At 45.9% G+C, this 14290-nt stretch overlaps 27 non-coding genes across 27 annotated transcripts; 10 read left to right on the forward strand and 17 right to left on the reverse strand.

Moving 5' to 3' along the window:
• The first annotated feature begins 110 nt into the window (after nt 1-110).
• Trnaa-cgc (transfer RNA alanine (anticodon CGC)) lies at nt 111-182 on the forward strand. Its single transcript has one exon. It is a non-coding gene; the product is annotated as a tRNA-Ala (tRNA).
• A 273-nt stretch (nt 183-455) lies between these two features.
• On the reverse strand, nt 456-527 carry Trnac-gca (transfer RNA cysteine (anticodon GCA)). The gene has a single exon. It is a non-coding gene; the product is annotated as a tRNA-Cys (tRNA).
• A 318-nt stretch (nt 528-845) lies between these two features.
• Nucleotides 846-917, reverse strand: Trnaw-cca (transfer RNA tryptophan (anticodon CCA)). The gene has a single exon. It is a non-coding gene; the product is annotated as a tRNA-Trp (tRNA).
• Nucleotides 918-1035: 118 nt separating this feature from the next.
• Nucleotides 1036-1107, forward strand: Trnaa-cgc (transfer RNA alanine (anticodon CGC)). Its single transcript has one exon. It is a non-coding gene; the product is annotated as a tRNA-Ala (tRNA).
• A 274-nt stretch (nt 1108-1381) lies between these two features.
• Trnac-gca (transfer RNA cysteine (anticodon GCA)) lies at nt 1382-1453 on the reverse strand. The gene has a single exon. It is a non-coding gene; the product is annotated as a tRNA-Cys (tRNA).
• Nucleotides 1454-1771: 318 nt separating this feature from the next.
• Trnaw-cca (transfer RNA tryptophan (anticodon CCA)) lies at nt 1772-1843 on the reverse strand. The gene has a single exon. It is a non-coding gene; the product is annotated as a tRNA-Trp (tRNA).
• A 118-nt stretch (nt 1844-1961) lies between these two features.
• Nucleotides 1962-2033, forward strand: Trnaa-cgc (transfer RNA alanine (anticodon CGC)). Its single transcript has one exon. It is a non-coding gene; the product is annotated as a tRNA-Ala (tRNA).
• Nucleotides 2034-2307: 274 nt separating this feature from the next.
• Nucleotides 2308-2379, reverse strand: Trnac-gca (transfer RNA cysteine (anticodon GCA)). The gene has a single exon. It is a non-coding gene; the product is annotated as a tRNA-Cys (tRNA).
• A 318-nt stretch (nt 2380-2697) lies between these two features.
• Nucleotides 2698-2769, reverse strand: Trnaw-cca (transfer RNA tryptophan (anticodon CCA)). The gene has a single exon. It is a non-coding gene; the product is annotated as a tRNA-Trp (tRNA).
• A 118-nt stretch (nt 2770-2887) lies between these two features.
• On the forward strand, nt 2888-2959 carry Trnaa-cgc (transfer RNA alanine (anticodon CGC)). The gene has a single exon. It is a non-coding gene; the product is annotated as a tRNA-Ala (tRNA).
• Nucleotides 2960-3233: 274 nt separating this feature from the next.
• On the reverse strand, nt 3234-3305 carry Trnac-gca (transfer RNA cysteine (anticodon GCA)). The gene has a single exon. It is a non-coding gene; the product is annotated as a tRNA-Cys (tRNA).
• Nucleotides 3306-3623: 318 nt separating this feature from the next.
• Nucleotides 3624-3695, reverse strand: Trnaw-cca (transfer RNA tryptophan (anticodon CCA)). The gene has a single exon. It is a non-coding gene; the product is annotated as a tRNA-Trp (tRNA).
• Nucleotides 3696-3813: 118 nt separating this feature from the next.
• Nucleotides 3814-3885, forward strand: Trnaa-cgc (transfer RNA alanine (anticodon CGC)). The gene has a single exon. It is a non-coding gene; the product is annotated as a tRNA-Ala (tRNA).
• A 274-nt stretch (nt 3886-4159) lies between these two features.
• Nucleotides 4160-4231, reverse strand: Trnac-gca (transfer RNA cysteine (anticodon GCA)). The gene has a single exon. It is a non-coding gene; the product is annotated as a tRNA-Cys (tRNA).
• Nucleotides 4232-4549: 318 nt separating this feature from the next.
• On the reverse strand, nt 4550-4621 carry Trnaw-cca (transfer RNA tryptophan (anticodon CCA)). Its single transcript has one exon. It is a non-coding gene; the product is annotated as a tRNA-Trp (tRNA).
• A 118-nt stretch (nt 4622-4739) lies between these two features.
• Nucleotides 4740-4811, forward strand: Trnaa-cgc (transfer RNA alanine (anticodon CGC)). Its single transcript has one exon. It is a non-coding gene; the product is annotated as a tRNA-Ala (tRNA).
• A 274-nt stretch (nt 4812-5085) lies between these two features.
• Nucleotides 5086-5157, reverse strand: Trnac-gca (transfer RNA cysteine (anticodon GCA)). Its single transcript has one exon. It is a non-coding gene; the product is annotated as a tRNA-Cys (tRNA).
• A 318-nt stretch (nt 5158-5475) lies between these two features.
• Nucleotides 5476-5547, reverse strand: Trnaw-cca (transfer RNA tryptophan (anticodon CCA)). Its single transcript has one exon. It is a non-coding gene; the product is annotated as a tRNA-Trp (tRNA).
• A 118-nt stretch (nt 5548-5665) lies between these two features.
• Nucleotides 5666-5737, forward strand: Trnaa-cgc (transfer RNA alanine (anticodon CGC)). Its single transcript has one exon. It is a non-coding gene; the product is annotated as a tRNA-Ala (tRNA).
• A 664-nt stretch (nt 5738-6401) lies between these two features.
• Trnaw-cca (transfer RNA tryptophan (anticodon CCA)) lies at nt 6402-6473 on the reverse strand. Its single transcript has one exon. It is a non-coding gene; the product is annotated as a tRNA-Trp (tRNA).
• A 118-nt stretch (nt 6474-6591) lies between these two features.
• Trnaa-cgc (transfer RNA alanine (anticodon CGC)) lies at nt 6592-6663 on the forward strand. Its single transcript has one exon. It is a non-coding gene; the product is annotated as a tRNA-Ala (tRNA).
• A 274-nt stretch (nt 6664-6937) lies between these two features.
• Nucleotides 6938-7009, reverse strand: Trnac-gca (transfer RNA cysteine (anticodon GCA)). The gene has a single exon. It is a non-coding gene; the product is annotated as a tRNA-Cys (tRNA).
• Nucleotides 7010-7327: 318 nt separating this feature from the next.
• On the reverse strand, nt 7328-7399 carry Trnaw-cca (transfer RNA tryptophan (anticodon CCA)). Its single transcript has one exon. It is a non-coding gene; the product is annotated as a tRNA-Trp (tRNA).
• A 118-nt stretch (nt 7400-7517) lies between these two features.
• On the forward strand, nt 7518-7589 carry Trnaa-cgc (transfer RNA alanine (anticodon CGC)). The gene has a single exon. It is a non-coding gene; the product is annotated as a tRNA-Ala (tRNA).
• A 6055-nt stretch (nt 7590-13644) lies between these two features.
• Trnaw-cca (transfer RNA tryptophan (anticodon CCA)) lies at nt 13645-13716 on the reverse strand. Its single transcript has one exon. It is a non-coding gene; the product is annotated as a tRNA-Trp (tRNA).
• Nucleotides 13717-13834: 118 nt separating this feature from the next.
• On the forward strand, nt 13835-13906 carry Trnaa-cgc (transfer RNA alanine (anticodon CGC)). The gene has a single exon. It is a non-coding gene; the product is annotated as a tRNA-Ala (tRNA).
• A 274-nt stretch (nt 13907-14180) lies between these two features.
• Nucleotides 14181-14252, reverse strand: Trnac-gca (transfer RNA cysteine (anticodon GCA)). The gene has a single exon. It is a non-coding gene; the product is annotated as a tRNA-Cys (tRNA).
• Between the last annotated feature and the right edge of the window lie 38 nt (nt 14253-14290).

Raw genomic sequence — 14290 nt, forward strand, 5'->3', positions numbered from 1 at the left:
TTAGGTCTTGTCATGAATAGGTTCCTCGAAAACTTACTGTACCGTTCAAACCTAAGAAATAATGACAGTAGTATCCAGGAGAGACTCGTCCCAGATGTACTTGCTCTGGCGGGGGTGTAACTCAGTGGTAGAGTGTCTGCTTCGCATGCAGAAAGTCCTGGGTTCAAATCCCAGCTCCTCCAATTTTTGTTTCTCCGTGCAGCAGTACATGAAAACTTTTGCCTATCACCATATTCTATAAAATTCAGTGTACAAGATTCTTCCCCCAAGCAAGTGGATTTCGTACAGTTCGACCTCATGGCGGGAGGACGATGACCTGCAAGACCCTTGGCTGCGATCCTCCCATTGAAATGTTGCTCCAAAGCCTTCGGTATGCGTGCGGAGTGCATCTCAAACATGTATTTGCAACTCACCGCGACAATCGTCTTTTGTTTTTTCGAGATACTGAAAAATGAAGGGGGCACCCGGGATCGAACCGGGGACCTCTCGATCTGCAGTCGAATGCTCTACGACTGAGCTATACCCCCTTTCACGATCTTCCTATTCCCATAACTTAACGAAAAATATTACACTCTGCCTGGCTAAAGACGTCTAATCGAGCAAAATATCGTGTAATCATTATCTCTCAGTTATATATTAGCGTTAAACGATATAAATATCAAAAATAGTAGACACCTCGCGCCTGGAGAAAGTGCGAGTCGGCGCCTTCACCTTAATGTCAGAATGCGAAAATTGCACTAGTACCTTTTTTCAAGCAAGTTCTGTTCGTCCGTTCTCTGTAATCGTTTGGTATCTGATTAAACTGACATACTCGCCTATGGCTTTCGTAAACGAAAATTTCATTGTGACCCCGACGTGATTTGAACACGCAACCTTCTGATCTGGAGTCAGACGCGCTACCGTTGCGCCACGGAGTCGACGCTGCTTAGGTCTTGTCATGAAAAGGTTCCTCGAAAACTTACTGTACCGTTCAAACCTAAGAAATAATGACAGTAGTATCCAGGAGAGACTCGTCCCAGATGTACTTGCTCTGGCGGGGGTGTAACTCAGTGGTAGAGTGTCTGCTTCGCATGCAGAAAGTCCTGGGTTCAAATCCCAGCTCCTCCAATTTTTGTTTCTCCGTGCAGCAGTACATGAAGACTTTTGCCTATCACCATATTCTATAAAATTCAGTGTACATGATTCTTCCCCCAAGCAAGTGGATTTCGTACAGTTCGACCTCATGGCGGGAGGACGATGACCTGCAAGACCCTTGGCTGCGATCCTCCCATTGAAATGTTGCTCCAAAGCCTTCGGTATGGCGTGCGGAGTGCATCTCAAACATGTATTTGCAACTCACCGCGACAATCGTCTTTTGTTTTTTCGAGATACTGAAAAATGAAGGGGGCACCCGGGATTGAGCCGGGGACCTCTCGATCTGCAGTCGAATGCTCTACGACTGAGCTATACCCCCTTTCACGATCTTCCTATTCCCATAACTTAACGAAAAATATTACACTCTGCCTGGCTAAAGACGTCTAATCGAGCAAAATATCGTGTAATCATTATCTCTCAGTTATATATTAGCGTTAAACGATATAAATATCAAAAATACTAGACACCTCGCGCCTGGAGAAAGTGCGAGTCGGCGCCTTCACCTTAATGTCAGAATACGAAAATTGCACTAGTAGCTTTTTTCAAGCAAGTTCTGTTCGTCCGTTCTCTGTAATCGTTTGGTATCTGATTAAACTGACATACTCGCCTATGGCTTTCGTAAACGAAAATTTCATTGCGACCCCGACGTGATTTGAACACGCAACCTTCTGATCTGGAGTCAGACGCGCTACCGTTGCGCCACGGATTCGACGCTGCTTAGGTCTTGTCGTGAAAAGGTTCCTCGAAAACTTACTGTACCGTTCAAACCTAAGAAATAATGACAGTAGTATCCAGGAGAGACTCGTCCCAGATGTACTTGCTCTGGCGGGGGTGTAACTCAGTGGTAGAGTGTCTGCTTCGCATGCAGAAAGTCCTGGGTTCAAATACCAGCTCCTCCAATTTTTGTTTCTCCGTGCAGCAGTACATGAAAACTTTTGCCTATCACCATATTCTATAAAATTCAGTGTACAAGATTCTTCCCCCAAGCAAGTGGATTTCGTACAGTTCGACCTCATGGCGGGAGGACGATGACCTGCAAGACCCTTGGCTGCGATCCTCCCATTGAAATGTTGCTCCAAAGCCTTCGGTATGGCGTGCGGAGTGCATCTCAAACATGTATTTGCAACTCACCGCGACTATCGTCTTTTGTTTTTTCGAGATACTGAAAAATGAAGGGGGCACCCGGGATTGAACCGGGGACCTCTCGATCTGCAGTCGAATGCTCTACGACTGAGCTATACCCCCTTTCACGATCTTCCTATTCCCATAACTTAACGAAAAATATTACACTCTGCCTGGCTAAAGACGTCTAATCGAGCAAAATATCGTGTAATCATTATCTCTCAGTTATATATTAGCGTTAAACGATATAAATATCAAAAATACTAGACACCTCGCGCCTGGAGAAAGTGCGAGTCGGCGCCTTCACCTTAATGTCAGAATGCGAAAATTGCACTAGTAGCTTTTTTCAAGCAAGTTCTGTTCGTCCGTTCTCTGTAATCGTTTGGTATCTGATTAAACTGACATACTCGCCTATGGCTTTAGTAAACGAAAATTTCATTGTGACCCCGACTTGATTTGAACACGCAACCTTCTGATCTGGAGTCAGACGCGCTACCGTTGCGCCACGGAGTCGACGCTGCTTAGGTCTTGTCATGAATAGGTTCCTCGAAAACTTACTGTACCGTTCAAACCTAAGAAATAATGACAGTAGTATCCAGGAGAGACTCGTCCCAGATGTACTTGCTCTGGCGGGGGTGTAACTCAGTGGTAGAGTGTCTGCTTCGCATGCAGAAAGTCCTGGGTTCAAATCCCAGCTCCTCCAATTTTTGTTTCTCCGTGCAGCAGTACATGAAAACTTTTGCCTATCACCATATTCTATAAAATTCAGTGTACAAGATTCTTCCCCTAAGCAAGTGGATTTCGTACAGTTCGACCTCATGGCGGGAGGACGATGACCTGCAAGACCCTTGGCTGCAATCCTCCCATTGAAATGTTGCTCCAAAGCCTTCGGTATGGCGTGCGGAGTGCATCTCAAACATGTATTTGCAACTAACCGCGACAATCGTCTTTTGTTTTTTCGAGATACTGAAAAATGAAGGGGGCACCCGGGATTGAACCGGGGACCTCTCGATCTGCAGTCGAATGCTCTACGACTGAGCTATACCCCCTTTCACGATCTTCCTATTCCCATAACTTAACGAAAAATATTACACTCTGCCTGGCTAAAGACGTCTAATCGAGCAAAATATCGTGTAATCATTATCTCTCAGTTATATATTAGCGTTAAACGATATAAATATCAAAAATACTAGACACCTCGCGCCTGGAGAAAGTGCGAGTCGGCGCCTTCACCTTAATGTCAGAATGCGAAAATTGCACTAGTAGCTTTTTTCAAGCAAGTTCTGTTCGTCCGTTCTCTGTAATCGTTTGGTATCTGATTAAACTGACATACTCGCCTATGGCTTTCGTAAACGAAAATTTCATTGTGACCCCGACGTGATTTGAACACGCAACCTTCTGATCTGGAGTCAGACGCGCTACCGTTGCGCCACGGAGTCGACGCTGCTTAGGTCTTGTCATGAATAGGTTCCTCGAAAACTTACTGTACCGTTCAAACCTAAGAAATAATGACAGTAGTATCCAGGAGAGACTCGTCACAGATGTACTTGCTCTGGCGGGGGTGTAACTCAGTGGTAGAGTGTCTGCTTCGCATGCAGAAAGTCCTGGGTTCAAATCCCAGCTCCTCCAATTTTTGTTTCTCCGTGCAGCAGTACATGAAGACTTTTGCCTATCACCATATTCTATAAAATTCAGTGTACAAGATTCTTCCCCCAAGCAAGTGGATTTCGTACAGTTCGACCTCATGGCGGGAGGACGATGACCTGCAAGACCCTTGGCTGCGATCCTCCCATTGAAATGTTGCTCCAAAGCCTTCGGTATGGCGTGCGGAGTGCATCTCAAACATGTATTTGCAACTCACCGCGACAATCGTCTTTTGTTTTTTCGAGATACTGAAAAATGAAGGGTGCACCCGGGATTGAACCGGGGACCTCTCGATCTGCAGTCGAATGCTCTACGACTGAGCTATACCCCCTTTCACTATCTTCTTATTCCCATAACTTAACGAAAAATATTACACTCTGCCTGGCTAAAGACGTCTAATCGAGCAAAATATCGTGTAATCATTATCTCTCAGTTATATATTAGCGTTAAACGATATAAATATCAAAAATACTAGACACCTCGCGCCTGGAGAAAGTGCGAGTCGGCGCCTTCACCTTAATGTCAGAATACGAAAATTGCACTAGTAGCTTTTTTCAAGCAAGTTCTGTTCGTCCGTTCTCTGTAATCGTTTGGTATCTGATTAAACTGACATACTCGCCTATGGCTTTCGTAAACGAAAATTTCATTGTGACCCCGACGTGATTTGAACACGCAACCTTCTGATCTGGAGTCAGACGCGCTACCGTTGCGCCAAGGAGTCGACGCTGCTTAGGTCTTGTCATGAATAGGTTCCTCGAAAACTTACTGTACCGTTCAAACCTAAGAAATAATAACAGTAGTATCCAGGAGAGACTCGTCCCAGATGTACTTGCTCTGGCGGGGGTGTAACTCAGTGGTAGAGTGTCTGCTTCGCATGCAGAAAGTCCTGGGTTCAAATCCCAGCTCCTCCAATTTTTGTTTCTCCGTGCAGCAGTACATGAAAACTTTTGCCTATCACCATATTCTATAAAATTCAGTGTACAAGATTCTTCCCCCAAGCAAGTGGATTTCGTACAGTTCGACCTCATGGCGGGAGGACGATGACCTGCAAGACCCTTGGCTGCGATCCTCCCATTGAAATGTTGCTCCAAAGCCTTCGGTATGGCGTGCGGAGTGCATCTCAAACATGTATTTGCAACTCACCGCGACAATCGTCTTTTGTTTTTTCGAGATACTGAAAAATTAAGGGGGCACCCGGGATTGAACCGGGGACCTCTCGATCTGCAGTCGAATGCTCTACGACTGAGCTATACCCCCTTTCACGATCTTCCTATTCCCATAACTTAACGAAAAATATTACACTCTGCCTGGCTAAAGACGTCTAATCGAGCAAAATATCGTGTAATCATTATCTCTCAGTTATATATTAGCGTTAAACGATATAAATATCAAAAATACTAGACACCTCGCGCCTGGAGAAAGTGCGAGTCGGCGCCTTCACCTTAATGTCAGAATGCGAAAATTGCACTAGTAGCTTTTTTCAAGCAAGTTCTGTTCGTCCGTTCTCTGTAATCGTTTGGTATCTGATTAAACTGACATACTCGCCTATGGCTTTCGTAAACGAAAATTTCATTGCGACCCCGACGTGATTTGAACACGCAACCTTCTGATCTGGAGTCAGACGCGCTACCGTTGCGCCACGGAGTCGACGCTGCTTAGGTCTTGTCATGAATAGGTTCCTCGAAAACTTACTGTACCGTTCAAACCTAAGAAATAATGACAGTAGTATCCAGGAGAGACTCGTCCCAGATGTACTTGCTCTGGCGGGGGTGTAACTCAGTGGTAGAGTGTCTGCTTCGCATGCAGAAAGTCCTGGGTTCAAATCCCAGCTCCTCCAATTTTTGTTTCTCCGTGCAGCAGTACATGAAAACTTTTGCCTATCACCATATTCTATAAAATTCAGTGTACAAGATTCTTCCCCCAAGCAAGTGGATTTCGTACAGTTCGACCTCATGGCGGCAGGACGATGACCTGCAAGACCCTTGGCTGCGATCCTCCCATTGAAATGTTGCTCCAAAGCCTTCGGTATGGCGTGCGGAGTGCATCTCAAACATGTATTTGCAACTCACCGCGACAATCGTCTTTTGTTTTTTCGAGATACTGAAAAATGAAGGGGGCACCCGGGATTGAACCGCGGACCTCTCGATCTGCAGTCGAATGCTCTACGACTGAGCTATACCCCATTTCACGATCTTCCCATTCCCATAACTTAACGAAAAATATTACACTCTGCCTGGCTAAAGACGTCTAATCGAGCAAAATATCGTGTAATCATTATCTCTCAGTTATATATTAGCGTTAAACGATATAAATATCAAAAATACTAGACACCTCGCGCCTGGAGAAAGTGTGAGTCGGCGCCTTCACCTTAATGTCAGAATGCGAAAATTGCACTAGTAGCTTTTTTCAAGCAAGTTCTGTTCGTCCGTTCTCTGTAATCGTTTGGTATCTGATTAAACTGACATACTCGCCTATGGCTTTCGTAAACGAAAATTTCATTGTGACCCAGACGTGATTTGAACACGCAACCTTCTGATCTGGAGTCAGACGCGCTACCGTTGCGCCACGGAGTCGACGCTGCTTAGGTCTTGTCATGAATAGGTTCCTCGAAAACTTACTGTACCGTTCAAACCTAAGAAATAATGACAGTAGTATCCAGGAGAGACTCGTCCCAGATGTACTTGCTCTGGCGGGGGTGTAACTCGGTGGTAGAGTGTCTGCTTCGCATGCAGAAAGTCCTGGGTTCAAATCCCAGCTCCTCCAATTTTTGTTTCTCCGTGCAGCAGTACATGAAAACTTTTGCCTATCACCATATTCTATAAAATTCAGTGTACAAGATTCTTCCCCCAAGCAAGTGGATTTCGTACAGTTCGACCTCATGGCGGCAGGACGATGACCTGCAAGACCCTTGGCTGCGATCCTCCCATTGAAATGTTGCTCCAAAGCCTTCGGTATGGCGTGCGGAGTGCATCTCAAACATGTATTTGCAACTCACCGCGACAATCGTCTTTTGTTTTTTCGAGATACTGAAAAATGAAGGGGGCACCCGGGATTGAACCGGGGACCTCTCGATCTGCAGTCGAATGCTCTACGACTGAGCTATACCCCATTTCACGATCTTCCTATTCCCATAACTTAACGAAAAATATTACACTCTGCCTGGCTAAAGACGTCTAATCGAGCAAAATATCGTGTAATCATTATCTCTCAGTTATATATTAGCGTTAAACGATATAAATATCAAAAATACTAGACACCTCGCGCCTGGAGAAAGTGTGAGTCGGCGCCTTCACCTTAATGTCAGAATGCGAAAATTGCACTAGTAGCTTTTTTCAAGCAAGTTCTGTTCGTCCGTTCTCTGTAATCGTTTGGTATCTGATTAAACTGACATACTCGCCTATGGCTTTCGTAAACGAAAATTTCATTGTGACCCAGACGTGATTTGAACACGCAACCTTCTGATCTGGAGTCAGACGCGCTACCGTTGCGCCACGGAGTCGACGCTGCTTAGGTCTTGTCATGAATAGGTTCCTCGAAAACTTACTGTACCGTTCAAACCTAAGAAATAATGACAGTAGTATCCAGGAGAGACTCGTCCCAGATGTACTTGCTCTGGCGGGGGTGTAACTCAGTGGTAGAGTGTCTGCTTCGCATGCAGAAAGTCCTGGGTTCAAATCCCAGCTCCTCCAATTTTTGTTTCTCCGTGCAGCAGTACATGAAAACTTTTGCCTATCACCATATTCTATAAAATTCAGTGTACAAGATTCTTCCCCCAAGCAAGTGGATTTCGTACAGTTCGACCTCATGGCGGCAGGACGATGACCTGCAAGACCCTTGGCTGCGATCCTCCCATTGAAATGTTGCTCCAAAGCCTTCGGTATGGCGTGCGGAGTGCATCTCAAACATGTATTTGCAACTCACCGCGACAATCGTCTTTTGTTTTTTCGAGATACTGAAAAATGAAGGGGGCACCCGGGATTGAACCGGGGACCTCTCGATCTGCAGTCGAATGCTCTACGACTTTTTTTTTTTTTTTTTTTTCTGGAGCCGGCATTTACAATAATAAAGGAAATGGAAATCAACAATTACAACACACTTCTTTGCTGTGTGTCGTTACTTCTGGAGAAAATTAGGAAAAAAAATGGCTCCGTTACTAACACAAGAAATATCCTCAGTTTCCAGTGTACTGGAGTGGAGTCTACGAAGAGGGGGGGGGGGGTGGGAACCAGTACACGAGAGACAGAAGCAGTGGGGCCTCTTCGCGGCACTACTGGTGTCCCGCGGCCCGGGCCCACCCCCTTAGACTCACATATCTTACCCTATACCCATTCTATTAAATATTATTTTAAGCATATTGCCGAAAAGGTTGCCATGATTAGGATATCTGAGGGTTTTCGCGAATTCAGTGTCCATAATCATCTTGAATTCCAAGTGATCGTCGCCACCAAGTTTATTAAAAACATAAATGGAATAGTTGCCCAACTACCACATAACGACGTTATTTTTCGCCGGCGGATAATATCGCACGTCGGGTCGAGACAACATAGTTGAAGGTATGTTGGTGGTTGTAGTCCTGGTAATAAGGGCTATTTTTTCTCTCAGCCAGCCCCAATTCCGTGCACGTTCTCCGCAGGTATAACGGTGCATAACGGTATCCACCAGTTGACAGCTATGGCAGAGAGGTGTACCACTGAGTCCGATTTTATGTAGCCTCTCATTGGTGCTAATCACATCATTGATTGCTTTGTACCATGCAGTTCGAGCGGCGGAAGTAAGGACACTGGAACTGACATTACGCCATACTATATCCCAGTTGATGCCACTGTACTTCGTAACAATTGGATTCGGTCCTTCGTGTTGTCGCCAGTATGCCAATATTGCTGGAGCCGCTAAATGTCGAGAATTTAAGAGCTCTTGACTGATGTAGCTGCGTGCAAGGTAATAATCTCGGATGTATTTCAGCTTGTAACTGATGGTCTGAATGTTCAGCGGGGGGTCAAGACTTGGCGGCCTGACGGCAGTGAATAATTGCGCCGTAATGCCCGAAGGGTAATTGTTAATGATAGAAACCGTCCGTGTGACATAGAGAGCTGCTGCCTTTTTCTTGATGTCGACTAAGCCCATCCCTCCGTTTAGGGGGTGGAGTGTTGCAGTTGTGGCAGATACTCGAAAAATTTCCCCGTGCCAAATAAAATTTGTTATCTTCGACATAATATTTCGAGCAATTACTGCAGGGAGCGGCAGAAGCTGCGCCATGTAGTAGGCTTTTGATAAAATACAGGCGTTGATAAGTTGAATGCGATCAAATTGGTTGAGGCTGCGATGGTAATTATCAATCAGGGCACCATGTATTTTACGTGCAACATCCCGCCAGTTAGCCGCTATCATCTTTAGAGAGGAGGCCGTCAACACGATCCCCAGAGCCTTGTGTACTCTGACTGTTGTAGCATAATCAACCCGTAAATGCTGGAGGCCACAGAGGTTCAGAAATTTGGTTTTTTGTTCATTTAACTGCGCCCCTGACGCCAAACAGTAGTTCCGAAGTTCAGCCGCTAATATGGTGACATCAGCTACATTGCGAATCACCACACCCACATCGTCGGCATAAGCTCCGATTACACTTTTTACCCCAGAAATCGTAATCCCAGTGAGTTTCGTCTGCAACTGTTGTAACAGAGGTTCAAGGGAGAGTACAAAAAGCAACATGGACAAGGGGCTCCCTTGTGGAACCCCTCTGTTGATTTGTATTGGTCGCGTCAGTTGTGAGTTGACAGAAAGTTTGGCAGTGATTCCCATGGCCACGTTCTGAATCATGGCAATCGTGTTCTGAGAGAAACCCAATCTTTGCATAGTCTCGAGGAGGTACGCGTGATTTACGAGATCAAAAGCTTTAAAGAAATCAAGAAAGATCAGCCCACATTTCATGTTACCAGCGTTCGTTAACGCAATGACGTCTCTGTAAAAAGCAGCCGTTTGCAGAATTGTTCTCCTGAAGGCACATGTCTGCTGTTGGCCAATGATTTTAGCAGTGAGTGGCATGAGTCTCATGTTAATTGCGCGAGCCACGATCTTATAATCAGAGTTTAACAACGAGATTGGGCGGAAATTGGTGATAGTTTTAGTACCTCTGTTTTTAGGGAGAAGCACAATTTTACATTCCTTAAAGACGGGTGGGACAGACGTTCCTTGCAAGACTTCGTTCACGACTTGAGTAATTTTGTCCCCGATAATGTGCCAATAGTGCCTGTAAAATTCAACAGGTAAGCCATCAGGGCCAGGGGATTTCCGAATCGGCGAACTGCAGACGACCTCCAATACATCTTTATTACTGAAGGCTAACGAAATAGAGTCAGTTTCTTCCCTAGTTACGGTAGATGAAATGGCACTAAACAGTCCATCATAGCAGTCGTCGTGGAGAGCCGCTGATGCGTAGGTGTTGACAAAATAGTCGTGCAGAGCTTTGACAATCTCTCGCTGAGTGTCAACCGTTGTTCCATCCTCAAGTTTTAGGGCGTCAATAAAAGTCCGCCTCCTGTTCCGTGTATGTTTGACGAGGTGGTACAGAGCGGCTGCTTCATCATCTCGAACCGACGTCACTTTAGATTTTATCTTAAGGCCGTCCAGTTGCATCCTCTTCAGACTGATTAATTTTGCCTTTATTTTCCGAATGTCGGCGATTCTGGTGGTCGTCGCGTCTGCACGATCGTACAGGTCCCGTAAGATTGTGTAATAAAATTCCATCGTCTTTTTGATCTCCGCCGCCCTTTCAATTCCGAAGTACATGATGACATTTCGCAGTTTCGGCTTTGCCTGCAGAGTCCACCACTCGATAGTGCTACGAAACTTGTTAGTAGCGCGCAAGCACTGCTCCCAAGCTCGACGCACCCCCTCCTCTAGCTCAACATCCGTTAACAATGACACATTCAGGTTCCATTGATGTCTATACCATCGTGTGGGTTGTGGAAGTAATTTCAGGCACGCGATGACACCACTGTGATCGGAGAAACTGGAGGGGATCGTCTCTACTTTTAATAAATCATTCTCGAAAACGTCGGAAACATAAATCCTGTCGATTCTGCTACAGGAATTCGCGACGATGTGAGTGAAGCGTACCAATGTCGGGTACCGAATTTCCCACACATCTTTAAGTTTTAAGTCGGTCACGAAGCGCTTTAATGCAGGCGAATAATTAAAATTTGGGGACTGATCTTTCCGGGATAAGACACAATTAAAATCACCACCAATGATAAGGCGTCGGGGATTTTTCCTAAATAAATAGAGTATATGTTCCTGAAAAAAAGTAGCTCGGTCTGCTCTATAGGTAGTACCGGAAGGTGCGTACAAATTGATGATGGTGACGCCGAAAACGGTGATCCCCACCCCTCTACCCGATTCCAATTTGTCAATCTCAGTAACTGGAATCCCTTCTCTAATTAAGATTGCGGTCCCCACGGTCGTTTCCGGGGAAAAATTCGTGATGCCGACAAACCCAGGAAGAGTAAATTGTGGCATGGACACCTCCTGCAAAAGTGCTATGTCAGTTCCTGACTCATATAGGTATTGTTTTAATGCGTTCAGTTTCACTTCCGATCTGATTTTATTAATATTGAGGGTCGTGATCGTATAGGCCTGTGACATAATAACAGGACGTCTGAGAGGAGGAGGGATCAACTGCCTTTAATTGTCCACATCTTCATGCCATTCCATTTTAGTAGCGGCCGCGGAATTCGTGTCTGGAACGTCACTGAGGGGTTCTCTTGCGTCTTTGCTTTTACTCTTTTTCCGGACAGCATTAACATTGGGTGGTAATCGGATCCTGTGACGGACACTGTGCAGCACCGCTGCAGCCGGAGGCGTGGGAGGGTCGTGGGTGACGTCAAGCTTCTCTCTTGACACATCTTGCGCCGGGAGCGGGTGCGCCGAAACCTCTGGCGAGCGATCAGCTGAGCCACCACTTTCACTATCAGCTTGTTTGGCAATACTCGCCGCCCGAAGCTGTTTGTTGTCAATGACAGTCCCGGGCTGCTGTGTGTGTATACCGTCGCGGAGTTGTTGACATTCATGTTGTTCTGAGGCCAGGGCCGGAGCGGCCGCCACGTGTTGTGTACCGTCCGTGCCTGGAGATATTGTTTGTATACCATCACGGCGAGCCTCGACGTGTGTACTTCCAGCAGACACGGGAGCCACACCTACTTGTTGACCTTCCTGAGTGTGTTGTTGCGGAAGTTCTGAGACATCAGCCTGTGGTAACTGAACGGCATCTACGGAAGTATCGGCGCTTGAAATTGCGGTAGAAGAATCGTCCACAATCGCCGCACCGGGTAGAACTTTTGCGTCCGAAGCGGTTCCCCGCACGTCCGGTTCCGCGGTCTCTTGCGCACTGAAGGTGTCATCATCAGAGTCACGGCTGTCACAAGTCCGACGCCTCTTATTAGTCGTGGCATCGACTTTCGCCGGTGGCTTAGTACCATTATCTCTCCTAACCAGAACCGGAAACTCATCAGGGCGAATTTCATGTAGCTCTTCCGAAGGTGCTTCAGAACTAGGGACCTCACGCTCGAACATAGGTTGATCCGCCACTACATCAGCCAACGTAAGCCTTTTACGCTGCTGCAGCGAATTCTTTAGCACAAACATTCGCCTGGGACAGTCCTGACGCAAGTGACCACTCTCGTTACAGATATGGCACGTGGGAGTTTGGCCACTGTAAGTAACATGAGCCCTATAGTCACAAACGGTTATATGAGAGGGTATATTCTGCTTGATATGCATTTCCACAGATCGGACGCCACTATAACATTGTAACCTGTGCTGGTTCGACCACCGTTCGTTTCGAATCTGCTTGATATCCCCGAATTTGGACAGAATCTCTTTCAGATAACAATTGTCTACTTCAGGCGGTAAGTTAAAGATACGCACATTGGTATACTCGACATCGGCATTAGAAATGATCACAGTACTTACAGATTCGTCCCGGTGTCGAAAAACAGCTCTCCCTCCGTGTTTCGCCATTATCTTGTCCAGTAACACAGGATTCAGTAATTTTACAAAGAAGCAATATTGCTCGGTATCATAATAGGCTGTGTGCACTTGATCAGAGGTAATGCCAATAACATCCACAATCCAATCATGTATTTCTAAGGAACTAGGCTGCACATAACGGGTAGACTTGTCGAACTCAAAACGGAGTGTACACTTGCGCGGAAATAACCTGGACATTGCAAAATATAGCTAGCGGTGGAACCGCTAGAATAACACAAGAACGAAAATCAAACTCGAGATCAATATACTCTAAATCAGAACACCTCACGGGCAAAGAGAAAGTTTAGTAGTAATCACGACTTGTAAACACGTGTCGGAGCGGAGCACTCAATACGTCCGATCAGCACGGTGTCTCAGGCACGACTTCGACTGAGCTATACCCCCTTTCACGATCTTCCTATTCCCATAACTTAACGAAAAATATTACACTCTGCCTGGCTAAAGACGTCTAATCGAGCAAAATATCGTGTAATCATTATCTCTCAGTTATATATTAGCGTTAAACGATATAAATATCAAAAATACTAGACACCTCGCGCCTGGAGAAAGTGCGAGTCGGCGCCTTCACCTTAATGTCAGAATGCGAAAATTGCACTAGTAGCTTTTTTCAAGCAAGTTCTGTTCGTCCGTTCTCTGTAATCGTTTGGTATCTGATTAAACTGACATACTCGCCTATGGCTTTCGTAAACGAAAATTTCATTGTGACCCCGACGTGATTTGAACACGCAACCTTCTGATCTGGAGTCAGACGCGCTACCGTTGCGCCACGGAGTCGACGCTGCTTAGGTCTTGTCATGAATAGGTTCCTCGAAAACTTACTGTACCGTTCAAACCTAAGAAATAATGACAGTAGTATCCAGGAGAGACTCGTCCCAGATGTACTTGCTCTGGCGGGTGTGTAACTCAGTGGTAGAGTGTCTGCTTCGCATGCAGAAAGTCCTGGGTTCAAATCCCAGCTCCTCCAATTTTTGTTTCTCCGTGCAGCAGTACATGAAAACTTTTGCCTATCACCATATTCTATAAAATTCAGTGTACGAGATTCTTCCCCCAAGCAAGTGGAATTCGTACAGTTCGACCTCATGGCGGCAGGACGATGACCTGCAAGACCCTTGGCTGCGATCCTCCCATTGAAATGTTGCTCCAAAGCCTTCGGTATGGCGTGCGGAGTGCATCTCAAACATGTATTTGCAACTCACCGCGACAATCGTCTTTTGTTTTTTCGAGATACTGAAAAATGAAGGGGGCACCCGGGATTGAACCGGGGACCTCTCGATCTGCAGTCGAATGCTCTACGACTGAGCTATACCCCCTTTCACCATCTTCCTATTCCCATAACTTAACGAAAAAT

Source organism: Schistocerca cancellata, chromosome 3, assembly GCF_023864275.1.
Source record: "Schistocerca cancellata isolate TAMUIC-IGC-003103 chromosome 3, iqSchCanc2.1, whole genome shotgun sequence".
Classification (NCBI taxonomy): domain Eukaryota; kingdom Metazoa; phylum Arthropoda; class Insecta; order Orthoptera; family Acrididae; genus Schistocerca; species Schistocerca cancellata.